The sequence below is a fragment of the Cupressus sempervirens genome, chromosome 10 (assembly GCF_028749045.1).
Source record: "Cupressus sempervirens isolate cs-2001-9-10 chromosome 10, ASM2874904v1, whole genome shotgun sequence".
In the NCBI taxonomy this organism is placed as follows: domain Eukaryota; kingdom Viridiplantae; phylum Streptophyta; class Pinopsida; order Cupressales; family Cupressaceae; genus Cupressus; species Cupressus sempervirens.
This window is the reverse complement of record NC_143127.1, coordinates 968,698,661-968,721,113: the sequence shown is the minus strand read 5'-3', so window position 1 is coordinate 968,721,113 and position 22,453 is coordinate 968,698,661.

Below are 22,453 nucleotides of genomic sequence, written 5' to 3'. Positions count from 1 at the left end.
ATTCATAGATTGGTGTCCACACAATGTTTTAGTGTATCCTGACCTTGCTCAGCAGGGTCTTGAAACCCAACCTAGTTCAGTAAGGTCTTGAATTTCTGTGATCACTCAGTGATCCTTTTATATCTTGAATTCTAATATGGATCTCTTCTTTTTGGTTGGAACTGATGTGAGATGTCTACTTTAGAGTCTCAGTTCGAGCTATTCCCATAGGGAATTCAAGTTGAGATACTTGAGTTACCCAACTCTTGAGTGTCATCTGCTTCATGGCTCAAACTTGCATTCTCAGAAGATTTTGGAATCCATTGCTACCTCATCTACTTTTTGATATTGTCATCCCTAGCTTTCTTTTCATCTTCAATTCTTCCTGTGTTCATACAATTTTTGGCAAGGTGTCCAAGTTCTGTACCAATAAAACATCTTCTAGTCATGTCTCTTTTCCTTATGTAATGTTTCACACAATTTTCTCCAATGTGGCCAAGTTCTCCATAGTAGTGGCATCTACACCATGCATTGAAGTCTGATCCAAATATAGCTTTTACAATTTGTTCTACTAGATTCAATATCTTAGTTTTGCATTCAAAAGATTTGTGTCCATGTTTCTTGCACTTGTGACATTTACCTTCAAAATTAGGTTTCTCCTTGCATTCACTTTCTCTATGACCATGCTCATTGCAATTTTAACACTTTCCATTGAATTTTTCTTTACCATTACTCCAACATTTGTTTGATTTATTACCTAAATTACCACAATGGTTGCAAATAGGCCTTTTCTTCTTTTGAGCTCCTTGCTTGGACGATTCACCTTCTTCTATGTATCCTATTCTAGCTTTTCCTTTGTGTCTGTATTGACTTTGTTCATTCAACCAGTTCATGTTTGCTTGAGATTTCAACATTCTTTCATTGGTTTGATTTTTAGTGTTTAAATCTTTCTGCAACCTTTCATTCTATTATCTTAGATTTATGATTTCTTCATTTGTATTAGTAAGTTGATCAATGAAGTCTGTCTGCTGAAGGGATAGATGTTGAATTTAATTCTTCTTTCCTTCTATCTATTCTTTGGATTTTTCTTTTATTCCATGACTTCACATAATCTTACTGACTAGATTTCTTGTTCTAATTTCAACTTTCTAACTTTTTCTTGAAGATCAGAATTCTTTTCTAATAGGTCTTTGATTGCTTCATCAGCTTTACCTGAATTTATTTTTGGATAAATATCTTCAATTCTTTCTTCAGTGTAGAGATTGTCATTCGTTTGTACTACAAGATGTTTCCTTGTTTTCAATGATTGAGAGAGTTGCTCCTTTTCTTTCTTTAGTTGACCAATGGCTAATTCCAAATCCAAGTTTTCATTGTCAATAGCCTTATCTAGCCTATATACCTCCATTGCTTCTGATCTTTGCTCAGTTGCTAAACTTCTTCTTTGAGAACTACAATGTTCTGATACTAATTATTGAATATATAAGGTAGGCAAGGTTACTGAGAGGGGGGGTGAATTAGGAACCAATAAAAATTCAACTTATTTCACCAATTAATCCTTCATAAAATATTTTGATCTAATTGCATGCATGAAAGAATGAAAGTAGTAAAACATTCATATCACTTTGACACAAGATATGGTGACCTAGAAACCTTCCAAATAGAAATTAAAACTAGGGTGGGGATGGTAACCACAAGCTTTAGTATTGCAATATAAAGGTGGTAGGTTAAGGCTTATAATTGATCACTTTTGATGATCTTCCCTATTAGGAGCAATAAGGACTATTAGGTCCACCTTGTAAAAGCATTTACAAAACATACAATGAAGTATGCACTCAGTAAAGAGATATGTCAAAGATTATTAAGGCTACCTTGTTAAAGGATTTGACTGATGCACCTATTAGGATGAACTAGTGGTTGATCTCTGATATGCAACTCTAATTTTCTAGTTGAGATTCCTTTGAATTATAAAGATCACATTTCTATTATAGATAAATCTTTGTTGTGCCTTATGCTACTTGTAGCCTTCTTAATTCGCACTTCCACTCTTTATATTTGCTTCATACCTTTTCATATTTTTATGTGATACAATATATTACATACATACCAATCCAAAACATAATTCATCAAAGTTGACTACACCATAGATTTCCTTCAAGATCACAAAGTTGGTTTAACAGCTAGCACTCAGGTTCTGAAGACAAATTTGGTGAGGTTCTGATACTGAGCAACCATTATCAACACTTGGCATCATCATGTTCTTGGTAGATATAGAAGCTCAGTTCATACTAATCCCTTCCAAGTAGCTTAAAATTGGTCAACACTTGTGACTCGGTGAACACTGTGAAACTCAACATATAAACTGAATGACTTGGTTGACACTACATGGCTCAGTCAACACTAACATTGCAAGCTCGGTATAAACTGTATCACTTGGTTGACACTCCTTGGCTTGGTCAACACTAGATTCACATCAGTAGCACTACAAGATCAATAGATACTGTATGACTCAGTTAATACTATGAAGCTTAGTTTGCACTATCATTGATCAACTTGGTAGATACTAGTCTACGTGAACTTAATGTAGATTCTTAAACTCAGTAGCAACTATAAAATTTTGTAGTAACTAGATTACTTAGTTAATAGTACAAACTACTAGATAAGCTTAGTAGGAACTTAATGAATTGATTAAATGTGAGTCACTAATAAAAAAAACTTGACCTTAATGCTAACACAAGGTATAGATAGCTATACTTACAAACTCTCTCCAGTATTCAAAGCAACATTCTTCTCTGTTTTGAGTGTCCTAACATAATCTATTATAGATTTGTTCCTCCTATCAATAATTCCATTTTTTAGAGGGGTCCTAGGTGTGCTTGTGTATCTTTTGATTCCTTTTTCATTACAAAACATCTCAAATTCATTTGATGTAAATTCTCCTCCTCTATCAGATCTCAAACATTTCAGGCTTTTGCTTGTTTCCTTCTCAACTCTTGCTAAGTACTTCTTAAACATTTGGAAAGCATAAGAAACATAAATTTCATCATCATAGAATAATCATTAACAAATAACATAATGTACATATCACCTTTGTATGTTTTCACATCAATTGATCCACATAGGTCAGTATTAACAATCTCCAAAATTACTTTAGAGATGCAATTTTTACTCTTAAAGCTAGACTTTGTCATTTTTCCTAACTGACATTGTTTAAAAATAATATTGTCAGGTTTCTTCAACTTAGGAAAACCATTGACTCTTCTAATGTTACTGATACTAACCAAGTTATCAAAAGTAACATGACATAACCTCTTGTGCCATAATCACACATTATCAAATTCTACAACTACATAAATATCATCAATTATATCAAGGTAGAATAGATTACCTCTAGTTTGATCACCTTTTCCAATTAGTTTTCCATTAGTATCATATATCTTAGCTATATTTTTCTCAAACACAACCTTGCAACCTGAACTAATCAGTTGTGACACACTCAAAAAATTATAGTTGAGTCCTTCAACATAATAAGCCTTGTCACATAAAATATTTTCTATGAGTTTGATAGACCCTATTCCTTTTATTAGATAGGGTGCATCATTACCAAACCTTACACTATTTCCATCATAATAATTCAAGGCAATGAACTTAACTTTATCTCTAGTCATGTGATGTGAATACTCACTATCAATGATCCATTTTCATTCTTGTTCACACAAGATACTAGTGCAATTGCCTCGTCCTCATCAGAATCATCATTCATTGCAACATACACCACTTCGTCATCATGATTGTCAAATGCATCTTTCGTTTCATCTTTTGCAATGTAGTAAGACTTCTTGCCTTTGTCTTTTTAATATTTTTTGTCCTCATCTCTTCTACTTATGTATTTATCTCCACTTCTATTGTTATTATTTTCTAGATATCTAGCAACAATATGACCAACCTTGTTGAAATTAAAATACATGATAGGTAACTTACCTTTGAATTTTCCTTTACCTTTGTGAAATCTCCTTGTTAGTAGTCCTTTAAGTTGTTCTACATCCTCCTCATCTATATCGCTATCATTGGAAACATATTTTATCTTTTTCTTCTTTTTCTTGTTAGGTTCCTTCAATGACAACTTAGCTTTGAAATAGATTCAACATTGTCAGATTTGAAGTTGTCAAAAATAGATAGCTCAAAATTAGTGAGCCTTTCTACTAGACCTTCAAGAGTCAAATTAGAATTTGGTATACATCTTAGTTCTTATATTTTAGAAACTCTAATAGCATAGATGGGCAAAAATATTCTCAAAAATTTGATTAATACATTATCATCATCTATCTTACTAGTAGATCCTCTTATAGCATTAACAACATCTTTTATTCTAGAGCAATATTAATCAACATTATCACCTTCTTGAATTCTCATATCATCAAACTTACCTCTAGTTAGGACTTTTAGATTAACTTTCAAAATATTTGTATCTCCTCCATATATGGTGTGAATTGCATCCCACATCTTCTTTGCACTATCATAACTATTTATGTCACCAAAATTGACATAACTTAGGGCAGAGACAATCTCCAACATTGCTTGATTGTGTTCTTTCTTCTTTTTGAGATCTTAAATAGTTAGGGCTCTAGCAAGATTGACATGCTTAGTGGCAATGGTAGATTTTGCATGGTCTCCAAGACATCCTAGGTGTAGCTTCATCAAAGTTTGTCATGTAGGGAAGCTATCCTTATTAAGCTTGGGTACGTCTCTTTTTGACATCTTGATCTTTTGCTTCTAGCACCTTCAAACTAGTCCTCCTAAGCATATGGCTCCATAAAACATATTCATGCATACATCCATTAGATCATACAATCACTTAAACTTGTAGATTACTGGCCTAGGTCAAAAAAACTTTGTAGAAATGTAAACATGAAACATAACAAATTCAATAATACATTTGACACTAGAATTTTAAGTGGAAACCCAATTTGGCAAAAACTATCAGTAACATGCCACTCATTCTCACTCTTCTGAAGTGATGCCCTATGAAAGACCATCCCTATTAAAGGTTACAATACAAACTATTAAATATGACCTAGTTAAAGTATTTCAATCACTCTATTAGGAGTGAGCCTTGTTAGAGGACTTTAGATCATTCACTTGGCATTGCACCTAGTTGAACGATTTACAAATGAATATTAGTTAGACCTTAATCCAAAGGATTTTCCCTAGACTGGTACAATGATTAGAAATTAATAGTAAGGCTTGATTTGATAACAAATTTCAACTCAGTTGTAGATTACATATCTCTATTTTAGTCCTCCATTCTACTTGGCTTTCACAAACTTCATCTTTGATAGCTTGTTCACCCTTCAAGCATTCATACACTTAAGCATTCTTCCTTTGCTTGCTAATAATAGTCTCTTCTATTTGATCTTTGAATGAAGCAATACCTTAGACCTCTTGTCTAACTTAGGTTCTCAAACATGACCAACCTTGCTTCTAACCAACCATCTCTATAAATAGAAAATTAAGATATTTTTTCATTCATCCTCTATCATCCATTTTAGGGATAGGTAGGATTAGGTAGGATTCAATGAATTTACCCATATTTTGATTTGAGTCCCTTCTAGAAACTTCTTATTCAATCCTCTTTGGATTCACCTCAAAATAGTTTACTATGAATTATGTGCCACCAACTCATCATAGTTATCTTCCACAAATTTCACAAAATTCAAGAAAAAAAAATAATCAGCTTAGATTTGTCAAATCTATGATTTAACATGAATACTTGCACTCGACATCAATATGTTGTCACTTAGCTTACAAACTATCCTTCCACTCATCTTCAACTAGATCATTGAGCAAAAACTAAAGTTTACTGGTGCTCAACATCAACTAAACTTTACTCCTCTTACACTATATCACTCGACATACTTTGAACTTTCACTTTACTTAGCTCCAACTAATTTTATGCTGGGCTTGCACTAACTTTTCTTAGCACCTATTGTCCACTTAGTCAAGCTTGGTAGACTCAATTCTTCTTACTTGTTCTTCTAGAATTAGTTAGTATATCCAACCTTTGCAACCTTAAGTAGATAATTAATGCACTATAACATTACTATCTTAACTAATCTTTGTACTCCTTTTCCTTACCATAACTCAACCTTTCCTCTAGGTTCTTTTGTTACCTCATTTTATCAAAACCTCCTCATCAATCAGACAAATGATAATACTCAAATCAACTAGGTAGTCATCTTATCAACAAGTAGTAGGTTTGACATCAGTGACAAAATAATGATTGAAACACATTCTCATACTTATGTGAATCTATTTTCAACAAAGGATGATTCTAGGTCATTGATTTAGATCAAAAGAATATTCTAAAGGATTCCTAAACCCTAATTAGGTTAAGTATTGAAGAGGTTGAAAATACTACTACATAAGGAGCTAAAAGGAAAATTTAAAATGTCTTGTTGTTGTTATTATTGAAGATGCTATTAAAGTAATTTTGAGAATGTGATATACCCAAGGAGTGAATAATTAAACCTATTATAGAGAAGAGTAATGAGTAGCACAAGGGACAAAGTTAGACATATTAGTCACAAAAAGGTGATCAAGTATTGAGCATAAGAGGGGTCTAAATAGAAAATAAAGTTGTGCTTGTATAGATCTAGTTCACTACTATTTCCTATTAATTTAGAAGATAAATAATTTAACAAGATAGACTTAAAAGTCAAGTTCTTAATTTCTTGACTTAGTATACACATTGTATTATGTTGTAAAATCCTTGAAAAAGGTAGATCCTAATAGATCTCATTGTATTTCTCCTGATAGAGTAAGTCACTCAGTATTAAATCATTGTAGTCCTAACAAGGCAACCTCTTACTATAGTGGTGATGGATTTTTGGTATCCTCCCCACTTCTATATTTCCTCTTACCAAGGGTTTTTGCATGACCAAAATCTTTATGTTATGAGTCATACTATTATGTTTTATGATTTCATGCATATTGTAAAGAAATATATTAGTTAAGTTTATTTTTATTTCATTATTGTTGTCTTGAATGCACATATCTACCTAGTGGGTAAAATTACAAAGGGATAATCAAAACTAAAAGGGTATAAAGTTTTAAATGATATTAATTCACTCTCCCTCTTAGCATCCTACATTTCGTAAATAATCCAAAAATTAGTATTAAAGATATATCTTAGTAAGGAATTTCATCACCTTAGAGAAAAGGTTTGAAACATAGCAAGATATGGACTTGATAAAACTATTGAGAATCAAATGTTTGAGCTAAGAATTGCCCTAGATTAGATCGATGAGATGAAAGAGAAACTGAAGTAGTCTTTAGATAAAAGGAAAAAGATTGCATACCAAATGAATTCCATAACATATTAGGAAGAAGACATTAAGGAACTATCTAATAGAAATATTTCTAATGAATTTGAGGTTTCTATAGCTAATCTAATGGAGAATGTTAGCCCCAAATTTTTATTGCCAATTGTAGATATTGATACCCAAAGTTTTTGCTAAATTTAAGTTGAAATTGAATCGAGTACCCATTTACTTCGACTTCTACTTCAGGTTAGTATCCTTCCCACAAATGTAGAATCCTTATTCTCATTTCTCTGTTAGTCCAATAGGTCCCATGCAAAGGAGTTGAAGTTGAAGCAAGAAGATGTAACTTCAAATTCAATTTAATCTCTTTTATTTCTAATTGTTTCACTTGTTTTCTTCTCATAGGGATTTAGTTAAGAAAAGCATGAACATTTTACTTAAAGGCAACTCCACTTCCTTGCCATGTGTTGAAGATGTAAAAGGCAAGAAATGTGACAGTTAAGTGGCATTTGTCAAAGTACTAGTTATTTCTAGGAAAGTAAAAGTAATGATTATGTGGCATCATTAAAATGAGTTTTCATGTTGATGTGATGGAGATGATCAATAGTAAATGAATGGAAAGTCTTGTCAAATAAATTCACACATTAATATTAATGATTTCACACACTCCATATCTATCCTCAATTTTCCAAAATCTCATGCTTTAAAATATTTCCTTTTCTAGTTTAATTTCCAATCTTACTATGCTAGAGCATTCAAAACACCAAGCTAGTAAGAAAAAAATTGGGAGTGCTTGACTTAGCAGAAACTGGTGAGTGCAAATTTTGACTTCCTCTGTATATTTTTCTTTCTTGCTCCTATTTCTCTTTATTAAAGTTTTCTTTTTAAGCATTTGCATTTTTTATCCCTTGTCAAGGTGGTCATGACTCTTTTCTAACCTAAGCTCCCTAAACTTGAGAAGCCCTATTTGTTGAGCTTTCTCTCTGAAATACATGATAATTTCCTAGTCAATGTATACCTAACCCAATTGGTAGAAAGAGCAAAGAATGCGCAAGCATGGCCCATTTACCATAAACTCACCAGTAGTGGTTTGATAGAAGCTGCCACTTTCTTGATTTCCATAGCATGCCCAAAGTTGATCATTGAGTGTGTGAATCATTATGATCCTCATACTAGATGTATAAAGAAGGTCACATGTGAATCTTTGGTTAGCATTGATAGAACCATAGTCAGTTCCTCCTTAAAGATACCTCATAAAGAACCTTATGAGCCATGGAAATTTGAAGAATTTCTATGCTTGTATGAAAATAAAAAGAAATATTATGATTCTATTGTGGCACAAACTTGGCTTTTAAAGCTAGCACTAGGAGGCTCAAGGTTACCCAAACCACTAACTATTGAGCATTTCATTAAAGAGATTGCCAACATAGCTTTATTGCTCAATAGAGTAAAAGGAAATGAGCATGATTTTCATTGGAATGATTGGATGCATTTGTTCATTCAAAAAATTGTTGAGGGACATAAATTCATTGACTAGGAAAATTTGATAGTTGAGGGGCTGCACTTATGTCTTGTAGGTTTGAATAATTTTGGTCCTTTCTTCATGTCCTCCTTTTTGGTTTACATCCTGGCTATGAAAATAGAATGGGAAGGTCTACCACATGAACCCTGGATAGAAGACATGACCATATATTAGTATTGTAGAATTCTACAAGCAAAGGAACACTACAAAGAGTTTATGAGGATTAATGACGTGTTTCTAGGGAGATTGGTTTTTGAACTCTGAGGTGAAGAGAATTATAGGATCTCTAAAGAATCTATGCAAGCTATTAAGATTTATGGTATTTTTTATCTACAGTTCTCTAGATTCACCTATATCAAAGTTAAGGGTTTCACTGGTGAACCTTTTAAACTACCTCACTATTGTGTTGATGACATTTTCCTTTATAAAATCTATAGGAAACTCTTGTATGTTGCTTATTTGTCTTAAAATATTAAAAAGACTTGTGCTACCCTATTTTCTATTGAAACCAGCCACTATAGATTTCCTAATGTCAAATAGGCTATGTTGATTGACTCAACAATGTCCAAACTATGCCTCAAGCCCTACCTTTCTAGTGAGGACTTTGATTATGTAGGATTTGCTAGGGAAAATCTAAAATGTGCATCCTCCCTTAGGCATGTTCCTCACTTAGAAGACTACTTCAATTTCTTTGATGAGTTTGAAGTGAGAAAAATATTATGGTCAAGGTTTACCATAACCCAAATACAAGCATTCGATGTTCCATGACATCAATCAGATAAAAGAAAATGATAATGAGGAGGTGGTAAGAAAACACTCAAGAGCTTAAAAAGAGAATCCTTAAAGAAAGTTGAATGTGCCCTTTAATGTTGCTATTGGTGATTCTATTACAACTCAAAAGGAAGCTGAAGTTGATGTATTTATTCCTCTAGTTCAAATTCAAGTTCAACATCAAATTTTTAGCACTAAAATAACTACTCATTCATACACCCGAAGCAAGAAAGTTGTGCAAAATAGAGTAGAAAGTGGGCTCACAATGAACTTGGATTCTCCAAAAATCAAAGTGGTAGTAGAACACATCACTTCCCTTGATATGTCTAACTCAATAGAAGTCCATCAGAAAATGGTAGAAGGAGATAGTGTATCAATGAGTACTCTTGCTTTGATTGGCAACATTGCCACACTAGGAAAGGAGCCTGCACCACCTAAGTGGTTAGAGACTTCTGTAGAAAAGAAATGAAGCATGGTAACACTATACATGCTAGTGGATGATTTGGTGAGTAAATTCCTTAAAGGTCTTCTAAAAATAAGAAAGAAAAAATTGAGTCTCAGATTGATTTTGACAAAGACATAGGAAAATGGTTGGGACAAATTGCCAAACTTCTATAGGATAAGCTTCAGGAGGAACTCACATCTCAAGATTATTAGGTATAGAAAGTAGACCTAGGTAAAGGCAATAGAGCCATTGACATGAAAATATTTGAAGTGTCTAACAAGAAGATTGCAGATCGAGTATGTAAAGATGCTAAAGATAAGAAAAATATGAAGGAAGCTATAGGAAGCATGGCCCAATATATTAATGTAATCCTACATCCCAAACCAAAGCTAATCAATGAAATGTTAACCATTGTTGATGTGAAGTCTCTAGCCAATCAACAGTTCCTAGATAATTTGCAAAAGTGTAAACCCATAGCTAAGACATTTGAAGAATGAATTTAGACTATATAAATTGAAGTAGTAACACAATTAAATCTCCTGAATGATACTTGTAAAGAAACTTAAATTGTCACTAAGAAGGTTGAATCAAATATTGAGGGATATGAGAAGGAGAAAAATAATTGGACAAAAGTGATACTGTAGATTGCTGAAATACAGGGGTATGGCCAACATAAGTTCCTCTCTAAATGCTCGATGGCTGGCTTGATGATAAAACTTTCCATGTGATCTAAGAATGCATTGGATGGAGAAATGAAGCAATTGTGTAGGGTGTAGTTGAAATCAAAGAAACACTATCTAAGCTTGGTGTCATAGATGATATAATTCTTGGTAACTTGAAATGGTTTTATAGGCAATGTATAGAAGGAGAAGGTGACTTTGTCTTACCCACATAAGCTATCATTTAACAAATATAGAAGATATTCTTGGAACTTAAAGAAAATAAATCTCCTATGAAACAAAATTTTTCTAACATCACCCATGCCGAAGCCATGTTGATAATCAACCAAAAGCACCTAGAGATGCATGAAGGAAAGATAGTGGAGCCGAAGAAGGAAAAATAAGTCTAGCAATAGAGGACTACTTTTCTCGGTCCACCAGATCAATTAGTCATCTCATCCTTTAATACCACATATGAAAGATGGAAAGCTAGAAGGATTTCTACTAGCATGGACAAAGCCTTGTGAGACTTGAAATTTTTTAGTTGTGTGCTTGCTAGTTTTTATTTTCTCTACTTTGTTTTAGTCGGTTAGCTTGGTTAAGTAACCAAATAACTATTTCCTCCTAGTGGGGTAGTTTTGGATTTAGTTATCCAGTCCTGAAGGGTATATATATGTAATAACTATTTTCAAAAATACTCTCTCTTGGTGGATGTGAAACTAGAAATACTTTTGATTTGGTATCTTCATTTTGAAAAGAAAACTTTGATGCAAAAATTTTGGGTTGTGATAAGGAAATATATGATGCTATAGTTTTATGTTTTAAAGATTTTTTGGAATAGATAATATTGTCTTTTCTGTAATGATTTGTGTCTCTGAGGAGATTTATCATTTGTGGAAAGGTTTACATTGTCTTATTACAATTTGGAATCTTGTTGTTGAGACTGAGATAATTTGAATGGCATAATAAGTAAAAGTGAACGTCAAATCATTTTCATCTGTAGGGATTAATCAAATGGATGGTCTTGGTTATTAAATTTAAATGGTTTTTCAATTTGTACATTCTTTTTAGTTTTATGAATTTATTATTTAAGCCTTTTCAATATTTTATTGAAAATATTTGTTGGGAAAGTTTTCCCTCAAAAGTGGAAATTAATGAATATCTTTTCAAATTGGTTGCTGCACCTTATAGTATTGTGAAATAATACTATGTAGAGAATTCATTACATTTCTTTGGAATTCCAATCTATTAGTTTATCAAGGGTTTTCTCTCTTTGAGGTTTAAATTTAAAAGGGAAAAAAATGTTTACTAATAGAGAAGATCCATAACATAACCAAGAAAATGAAGTCATTAAAAAGAGAGAATGAAGTGCAATCTACAAGGATGTGCAAAGTCTTGTATAAAAGAGACAAGGCCAAGATGAGAAAATAATGATTGAGAAAGATAAGGGATAGATCACTACAAGACTAGATGTAAAGGATGAAGAAATCATGAAATTGACTCATAATAATTATGATTTGATAAATTAGCTACTTAGTGTAAAGAATGAGATCAAAAGAAAGATGGAAGAAATAGTTGAACTAAGATTTAATAATGAAAAGTTAAAGAATGAGGTAAACATTGAAAAGAACACAAATGAAATGTTTAAGAGATGAAAAAATAGTATAAGGAAACTAGATGGACAACTAAGAGGATATAGGTGACTGAGAGACACTATTGGACTAGGCTATACCAAGCAGTCTACTACCAAGGAAGAGAGTCATCTAAGTAAATTGAACAAAGAAATATCTAGTCATATTGTAAGGCAAAGAAGCCCAAATGCTATCATTGTAGAAAACTTTGAGACACAACCAACATATGTAGGAGCAAAGATGGTAAGGCCAATGTCACTTCTACTTTTGATGGCTATTGTTGCAACTACAATAAGTTTGATCATTAAGTATATGAATGTAGATCCAAGTTCAATTAGTCCCTTAAGAAATATGAGTTTAATGGTTATTTTTGTACTTGTAATAAGTTTAGACACAATTCATAAAGTTGCAAATGACAGAAAAAGTCCAATTGGGTACCAAAAAAGCAATGTAATACATTTAATTGGGATTATATCTCATGGATTATTTTTAATACATGCATAATAAATGGTCAATTTGTAGGCAACTACATGAGACTACACTATGGAGGAAGACCTAAAAATTGGAGCAATACTAGAATGGCATGTTATCATTGTCATAAGGTTGGCCACTTTGGGAATAATTGTAGATACTAAGCATCATCATCTAAGGAAGAAGATACAAAAGAAAAGAGAAAGGTTAATATTGATGAGATTCATGATCAGGTGGGAAAGACTTCAAGAAAGAAGACAAAGGAGAGCAAAAAATCAAATACAATAGAAGGTAACCTCATCAAATGGATTAGGTGATACCTCAACCTCAAACTAAGTAATATAGAAGGTATTGGAATTGTATTAGTAATATCATATCTTATATCAATTCCTATTAAATATTGAAATAAAGTACAAGCCTGCATAATGTAAGATGCATAATGACAACTCATGAGAAGTTGGAAGGAAGTACAATTAGTGAGTCACACCAAGTAGAGGAATTAGTGGAAGCTTAAAGTTAACTAAGCATGTGAAGTTGTTACATTTTAACTATAAATTGAGCTAATGTTGGAAGAGTAGTATGAGTCAGTGTCACATAGTAACCAAGTGAGGATTGGTAAGCTAGTGTGTAAACTAAAGATGTGGTATGGAGAATTTATTATGCCATACCTAACAATAATGGTAAATTTTTAATTTAAATTAGGGTTTGAACTATTCATTTGTTTACCTTTCATTTTCAAGTTTATAAAGTAAAATAGTCTAAATTTGAGCCACCATTGTGCGTGATTGAATTTAGAAGCTTCAACTAGTGCACTAGATTGAGATTTTTAGTAAACAAATGAATTTTGGAGCAAACTAAGTTTATTTCTAAAGTAGTAAAAAAACCCTATCTTTTACATTTGTAAAAATGATATGAAGATCTGAACCCATAAAGACAAACAAGGTTAGTGTCAAGTTGATTAAAAATGAAAATTGTGAAGAGCCAAAATGCAAGCCTTGCCCTGAAGTGGCTACACAAATTAATGAGATGGGAGCATTATATTCGATTCCACCAAGAGTTTATTACTTCAAGATATTTATATTTTCTATCATTTTGATGTTGGATAATTAGGAGTTTATGAGTTTCAAGAGACTTATAAGAAACTATGTGGATGGGCCTCTGAAAGATGAAAATAAATACCTGAAAATGAAGAGATTGACATATATATTTTTCATTTCCCCAAGGTATTCAGAATTGAGTGGATACAAATTGTGTTGAGAAAAGTACACAATATCACATTATTTCTACATGAACTAGTCAGAATTACCAGAGATGCTATTCATATGGTGACTAGGTACCCCATTATAGAAAAAGCCATGGCAATTGGGTCATCTTCAAAGAATTTTTTTAAGAAAATGCTACATCTAAATGGGATGGAAGAGGTTTGGAAGTAGCTACAATCAATAATCAATATATGATATTAGCACATACATAATTTCATGTCAATCTGGAAAGCTAAATAGTATATCTTGTGGAGCTATGGATCTAGCTTACAAAATAGTGAATAAAGGTCTCAAATTAAACCTTGCTATGTTGCAACTGAAATAACTGATAGGAAATATGAGGACTATTCATGTTGTAAAGACTAATACCTATAAATTTGTGTTTCTATTAGTATGTACATGTTTCTACATGTAAAACTATTTTCCCATAGTTGTAACTATTAATTAGGATGTGAAAAGGCTAGTAAATTGCTTGATTAATGAATATAGTGAATGGTTAGGAGACATCTGCATACTTCAAAGAGTTTAAGGCAAGAATGCATCAAAGACGCTAAATCCCACCCCCACTTTTTGAAAAATACAAGAATAATATTATGTCCTAGTTGATAGTGACAATACTTTGGTTCAAGCTATTAGATCTATAGTTGCATGGTTAGAGCCCATGGGATATGACATTAATATTTATTGAGCCACAGAATCCAATGAGGCATCACTAAAGGAATATGTGAAGATAATGGAAAGATGGTTTCGACCATATGTAGAGGAAAAATGGAGGATAAAACTAGATGTTATTAATCCTATGATTGAGAGAAAAACTCATAAAATGATTGCCAATATGGAGGGAACATTTGGAGAAGAGAAGAAGAAACCTATCCTAATTATTACCAAGGCAAAAGGATAATATTTTGAAGGAGAAGAGGACAAATGAAAAACACTAGTTTTACTTGCACACAAGGAGAAGAAAGGAAAGAGGAAGATACATTCCACTCCATCAAGCCCTAGGGCTACAAGGTTAAGGACCCAAGATGCTACTATTGTCACCCCTTCTATCAAGAAGGGATTTGTAAAAATAATAGAGGACACTCTATTAGAAAGTGGAAATATTGAAGGTGGGGGGTCGATGAATCACTATTTCACAAAAATTTCCCCAACTATAGCTATCCTTTTATAACCTTAAGATATGAAAACGTGAATAAACTTTAAAAAAACATAATAGTAAAGTAATGTTACTAATAACACCATTAATTGTTAGCTAGAGAAACCATGGTCAATGGAAAACCCCAGTGGGGATAGTACCCACAAAATGATCCACTAATCAATAGTATCTTGTGAAATATATTGACCCTATAAAGAGTCTATTACATCTGTATAGTGTCTTAGTCCTTGTTAAAAGCCTCAACCTTGTTAGGAGTTGTTATTACAATTAAAAAGTAAATGGATGATGAGCCCATTGCCCAAACATGTAGTATACAATAACATTCTATACAAAAAAGGTATAGATACAAAAACCTCTTTCCAATGGTGATATCTTCAATAATTGATTTAACATTTGTAGCTCACTATACAATCTTCACATGTACTATATCTTACTTCTCTCAACATTAAATTTGCATCACGTATCAATAGCATAATAATGTCATAGACATCACAAAAGCATTACAAAACTTTCCATCCAAAGCTCTATTATATATACCAAATAACTATGTTCCATTGGCCTTCATACTTTCACACATGTCCTGAAATGAAAAATTGTCTTTTTCTCACTTAAGTTTAATATCTAGGATGTCATCCCTAATTGGTTAAGTAATTTTATTGGTGAAAAAAAAAATTCTTAACTTAAAATATTCAATTTCTTATCTGTCTTGTTCTAAATATTCATACTTGTGATCAATAAATAAATAATAACCCTAGTTGTACAACTAATAATGAATCATACTCTTGGGTATGTAATCATTATATCTTGTTCTTGCTTCCCTCAAGTGTGCACATGAAATTTTTATTTTCTATTAACTTCACAAGCCAAAACAATGTCTATGCTAAGAATAATAATTATTCTGTTAATTTCCATATATAAGAACTCTGAACTATCTACCTCAAAAAATTGCCAACAATCTCCCCCTTTGGTACTAATGACAACATATGGTAAAATTGGCTAAGTCCCCAAAACTAAAAAATTCAAAATTTATGAAGTTCTTTACATGGCCATTACAAAATTTCAAAATGTGGATCATTTTCTATTTATACCATCTTTATATGGACTTTTATCTGCTAATTTAATGTTACTCCCCCTTACTCTATACTCTACCTCATATCTCCTTTTACATATACAATATACAATTTTCCTTATCATTACTCCCCCTTTGACATCAATGACAAAGGTGAGCCAAAATATATATACAATTCAAATTTTTGGTTCTACTTCTTCAAGATAATGGATTGTTCAACAATGAGATACAATCAATAAAACTTGTCTTCAAGCTTACTAGACCTTCATTCCATGCTCCTTTAACTGAATTTGAGACTATGATGAGTGCACATAGTCCATAGGATGTGCACTCTATTTCTTGGAATCTTGGATAACTAAACTATTCATATGATGTGTTTTCTTTCAAGAAATCATTGAATTATTTTTGAATTATATCTATCTTAAATGATAGAATCTCTCTCAAAAAAGAAAATCTTTTCAGTATTTGTTCCTTATATTCTTCCAAAAAATGCACTTATCCCATATTTTGTTGATTCTCTATTCCAAGTTAATCACTATATAATCTACATTCTTTATTTATTTTACTACATCTTTTAGCTCATTTTCCTTTTCTATAATCTTGGTGATGAAGGCCTAAATGTAATAATTTTACAAAGCACATTTACCATAGAGTTTTTTTCCCTTCCTACATACATTTTCTTGATTCTTTAATTGAAGTGTCTAAGTTAGCTATGCCATTTCCCCCATTTTGGGATACGTTTCTAAACATGTTTGCATCATGCTCATCTTAAGCTTTGACTATAGCTACTTCCACTAAATTTTTGCAATGATTATCAAATTCTTCTAAAATTTTAGTTGCCTTTCTTTGTAGATTATCCTCATTAATATGAATATTCAGTTTAATCTCCATTTTTTTCTATCATCTTCTCAAGAATAGAGCTAATAGTTTACTAAGCATTTCTATCTTTAGATCCTTTGCTACTACTAGTAGAGTGGAGCTAATAATGTTTGTAATCAAGGTTTCTAGGGATGACATAGATGTGCTAGTAGTATTGCTTCTTGTGTCTTTGATTGGGGTGACCAAATGACCATCATCATTTTGTTTCTTACCTCATCTACTTGTTGACTTAAGATTGTTTCCATTTTAGTCTATGTGTTCTTAAGATGGGGTACACATAAATGCTATTATGAATGTTGATGCTATGAATTTAAGGGAGTATCCTAAACATTGCTAGAATAGATTGGGAGATTGTTAGGATGATTGACATGTTGCATTCATGACTGTGTTTTTCATTGATGCCAACATGGTATTGTGTCTATAAAGATTGGAAAAGTAGAAGATAGAGAAAAAGGTCATATGGAATGTGTATTGATGATGTGATCAAGCACAGTTGAGGATATTTTCTACATCATGTCATGATTAAGTGGACAAGTGTATGTGTAGAGAGTTGAAGACATGAGAGAGTTATTCAAGAATTAAAGAGGACAACATGCATACATAGTACCTAAGAAGTAGTTTCTAATGTTTGGATTTTACTCTCTTGACTGAGATAGAATCATGATGAGTGAAGTTTGATAATGATAGTAGACATCCCACTCATGATGTCAATGAGAGTGCAAGGTAAGAGGTTGCACATGAGAGAAGTTGTATATACTATGAGCTGATAGTGTTTTGTAATTGGAAAAAGATGTAATGAATTGTAATATCTTAATGAGGCCCTATTATAATTGATTGGGAAATCCTCAAGGCCAACTCAATAGATTATTTTGAGGATATGGTATAAAGGAAGATTAGTTTCCTTATGATGACGCATGTAATGTGTGTAAGAGTAAGAGAGCTTATATTGGATATACAAAGTTGATAAATGCATGTAAGTGATCAAAGGGATTAGAGTGATGCAAGTTTGAAGATCTGGTATTGAGATTTGAAGAGGTTTGGTCTAGTCATGAGGACAGAGAAGAAGTTTAAGTTATTTCATTTCTTTTATTCTGCAAGGAATATTAAAGAGATCAGTTGGACAATGATTTTGGTGGCCTTGCCTCTAAAGCTATTTGAATAGTGGGTCCATCTACCTTCTACAGTTCCTGACAGGGTTGAAATCTTTAAATAGGGATTCAAAGTCTCCGAATAGGGACTGATATGTAATGAATGTATTTCATTGTCTCCTAATAGAGTCCATCTTCTTACAAGGAACTTTTATATTAGTACATCATTTTGTGGGTACCATCCCCACTGATGTTTTCCCATTGATTAAGAGTTTCCCGATTTAACATATAATGTGTTATTATGTATGTGTATCTTCTTATGGTTCTTGATTGTATTTTTCACATACTTTAGATTTAATTGGGTTGATAAAAGTTATATTGATCTCATAATTGATTCACCCCCCCAGTTATCTTGGTGGACTTTACTTTCTAACAATTGGTATAAGAGCATTGGGTCATTGAAGGAAAAAAATTAATAGCTTAAGGAGATCAATGGAGGGTTATTTCTAAAATGAATTTGCTAAGTTCAATGGAGTTAAATATGATAGCTGGAAAGAGAAGATGAAGAATCATTTTCTATGTATGGGTCCAGGATATTGGTTGATGACAAAAAATGAAATGAAGATTGTGGAAGAAAGAAAACTTGAAGAATGTAGTGAAGTTGAAAGAGATCTATTTATGTGCAATATGCTTGCTAAAGAAGCATTATTGTTAGCTCTTCTTGAGAATGAATACAATTGGGTAAAATCCTTAGAAATATCTCATGCAGTTTGGAAAGCATTAGAATCTATCTTTGAAGGTTATGTGCATGCTAAGAGAATCATATTATAGAATTTTATATGTTTTTTTCAAGATGCTAAGATGATGAAAGAAGAATTTGTAAGTAGCTAAATTGGTAGAATATAAGAAATTATTGTAGGAATTAAGTCTTGTAATGGATCTAAAGATGAATATGAGATTGTTTGGAAGATTTTGAAAAGTTTGACATCACCACTAAATTAAATAGCATACATGATTGATCAAGTGATATGCTACACTAAGAATTTTACTAGAGAGACTCTTCTTGGAAGATTGGAAGCAACAAAAGTGAGCTTGAAGCAATCTGGAGATTTTCCTAGAATGGAAACAACTTTTAGTGCATTAAGTGTTTATGCTTCTCTATCAGGAAGTACTAGCACCAGTGGAGACTGTGATAGTAGCAATAGATCCAGATCTAAGGAGGAAAGAAGAATTGACGAAGGATTTTCCTTGTTGGTTAGGAGAGAACTAGATGGTAAGATAATCTTTGAATTTTGGACTTGGAATGAATTTGGTCATTATGCTTCTAAGTTTCCTATAAGATTGAGAAAGTATAAGAATAATTTCAAATCTAGAAGGCTTAGAAATTGTTTGTATACAAATTAAGATGATGAATCTAATGAAAGAGTTCATAGTGAAACTCATGACAAGTAAGGATTTGTAGCTATTAAATAAGAAGTTAGGGAAGAGAAAACCCTAGTTTCATAGTTTGAAAACAAAGATGATTCGATCACAGATAGCAATTGTTCACATCATATTGTTGGAAATATAAGGTAGGCTAGGTTTTTGAGAGGGTAGGAGTGAATCAAGAACCAAAAAAACTTTAAACTTACTTCACCAATTAATCCTTTATATATTATTTTGATCTAATTGTATGTATGGAAGAATGAAAGCAATAAAATTCATAACACTTTGACACAAGATATCATGACCAAAAAACCTTCCAAATAGAAATATAAACTGTAGTGTTGATAATACCCAAAAGCTTTAGTACCACAGTATAAAGTTGGCTTGTTAAGGCTTACAATTGACCACTTTTGGTGATTTTCCCTATTAGGGACAATAAGGGTTGTTAGGTCCACCTTGTTAAAGGATTTACAAATATACATTGAAGTATGCACTCAGTTAGGAGATTTAGTAAAAGACTATTAAGTCCACCCAGTTAAAAGATTTGACTAATGTACTTATTAGAATGAATCAGTGGTTGATCTTTGATTTGCAACTTTGATTTGATGAATGAGATTCCTTGAATTGCAATGATCTCCTGACTGTGATAGATAAGTCTCTACTATACCTTATACTACTTGTAGCCTTCTTTAACTTGCATTTATCCACTTCTTGCTTCTTCATATACTCATATTTTATTGTCATTTAGATATGATATAATACATTACATATATATCAATCTAATTAATTACCTTCTAGAGTTGGCTACAATACCAAATTCATAATAATTTACAAAGTTGGCTCATTTCTATAACTTGGTTTCTGAAGACAAACTCTATGATGTTCTAACACTTGAAAAATACTGTTAACACTCAAAAAACTCTGGCACTTAGTTGAAGTTGAAGCTTGATCCATACTGATCACTTTGAGTAGTTGGTCCAACTCAATCAACATTGTATGACTCAATGAACACTAAGAAACTCGATAGATACTAAATCAGTTGGTTGACACTACATGACTCAGTCAACATTGGAATCTCTTTGTTAACATTGTGAGCTCAGTAGTTGTTGTAGAACTTGGTTAACAATAAGAAAATCATTACTTCTTTTGGAAAGATCAGTAGATTCTACTATGCTCGGGTAATACTATAAACTATCTCAGATGCTCCATAGATACTATGAAGCTCAACATGAACTCTAATCTAACTAGTTGGCTTGGTATCAACTAAAATACTTGGTTAGAACTGCTAGATGAATGATAAGCTCATTAGCAACTATGGAGCTCAGTAGCAATGGAACCAACTGACTAAGTGTTAAGTCATTAATAGATAAATTAACCTTAATGTCAACAATCTCACCCTTTGGCATTAGTGAAAAAATACTTATCATACCAAAAATATAAATTCTCAATACTTTCCTTATCAGTAGTCTAGATCTTTGATTTAATTTCTCTCATGTATTTTTGTAACATGGTGTTGCGACATGAAGGTAGGCAATGTCAGACAGGGAGGTTTGTAGAGAAATTTTAGTATTCTAAGCAGTAAGGCAGGGCATCTTAGTTTCAACATGCTGAAGGACAACGACTAAAATCTTGGGATGAAATCTTCTTTAAAAGGGCTATCATATAGTTGGCAAAACCCTTTTTCCTAAACCATAGGTTTCATATCAACAATAATGCAAAACCCAAGTAGCAAGTGCCTTTTGACATTTCTGAAAAAGAGATGCTATTTAATGGTCCTCTATAAAAATTGATTGATGAGCAAAGAGTTATTGATGATGATATTCCCAACCAACAAGGCAATGGGCATCCTTCTACTCCACACATAGAACATAGATTATCAAAAGGATGAGATGTTGATTTTAATCTCAACTAGCCATTATATGGGTGTTCTTCTCAAATAGGAAAGGGCTTATGGGAGAAGGGTGAGAGTTCGTTACAAGGAATGCAAAGGCAAATGATTTCCAGAGACTCTAGGAGAGCTCCCTCCAAATGCAAACCTTCAAATGCTAATGCTAATGTTGTTAAGCTAAAGAGGATTTGGAGGAAGAAGAAATTAGAGAATATAGTTCATATAGACATAGGGTTTAAAGATCAAGTAGTAATGGAAATCACTATTCTAGAAAGGTTGATTTCCTTGCATGTTGAATTTTTGAGAAAGATAGTGCTTAGGGTGTAGATTCAAACCCATAATTTAAGAAAAATAGACATACAAGCATGGATTTTCAGTAACTAGCCAGGTACGAAAAAGATATTATTCCATGATCAAGTTTTAAACTATTTTATTGTTCCCTTTACTTCAGCTGAGACTAGGGATTGCATGCATAAATTCAAAGGGTGGTTCTGTAAAGGTTTTGACATCTCTACCTATCTATTTTCCCGAAATTTTTCCCCTAAATCAAGTGATGTTATCCTTTTTCCCTACTGGATAGAATTACTAGATTTTCCCCTTGAATACGGAGACATAGAAATTGTTTAATTGATAACAAACATGGTGGGTACCTTTATTAGGCATGATCTCATGCCTTTTGAACAAGTCTTTCATCTAGTTAGGGTTTTCTTACTTTTAAGCAATTAGAAACCAATTCCACAATATATAATTTGCCACTTCAAATGTGGGGATTGGAAACAAATTGTTCATATTCAAGAACCAGAGGTAATTGATAAACATTCTTTGATTTTGGGCCATTTTAATGTAGATTGCCAAGGTGTTGATTCAAGCCAAATTATGGTATGTGAGG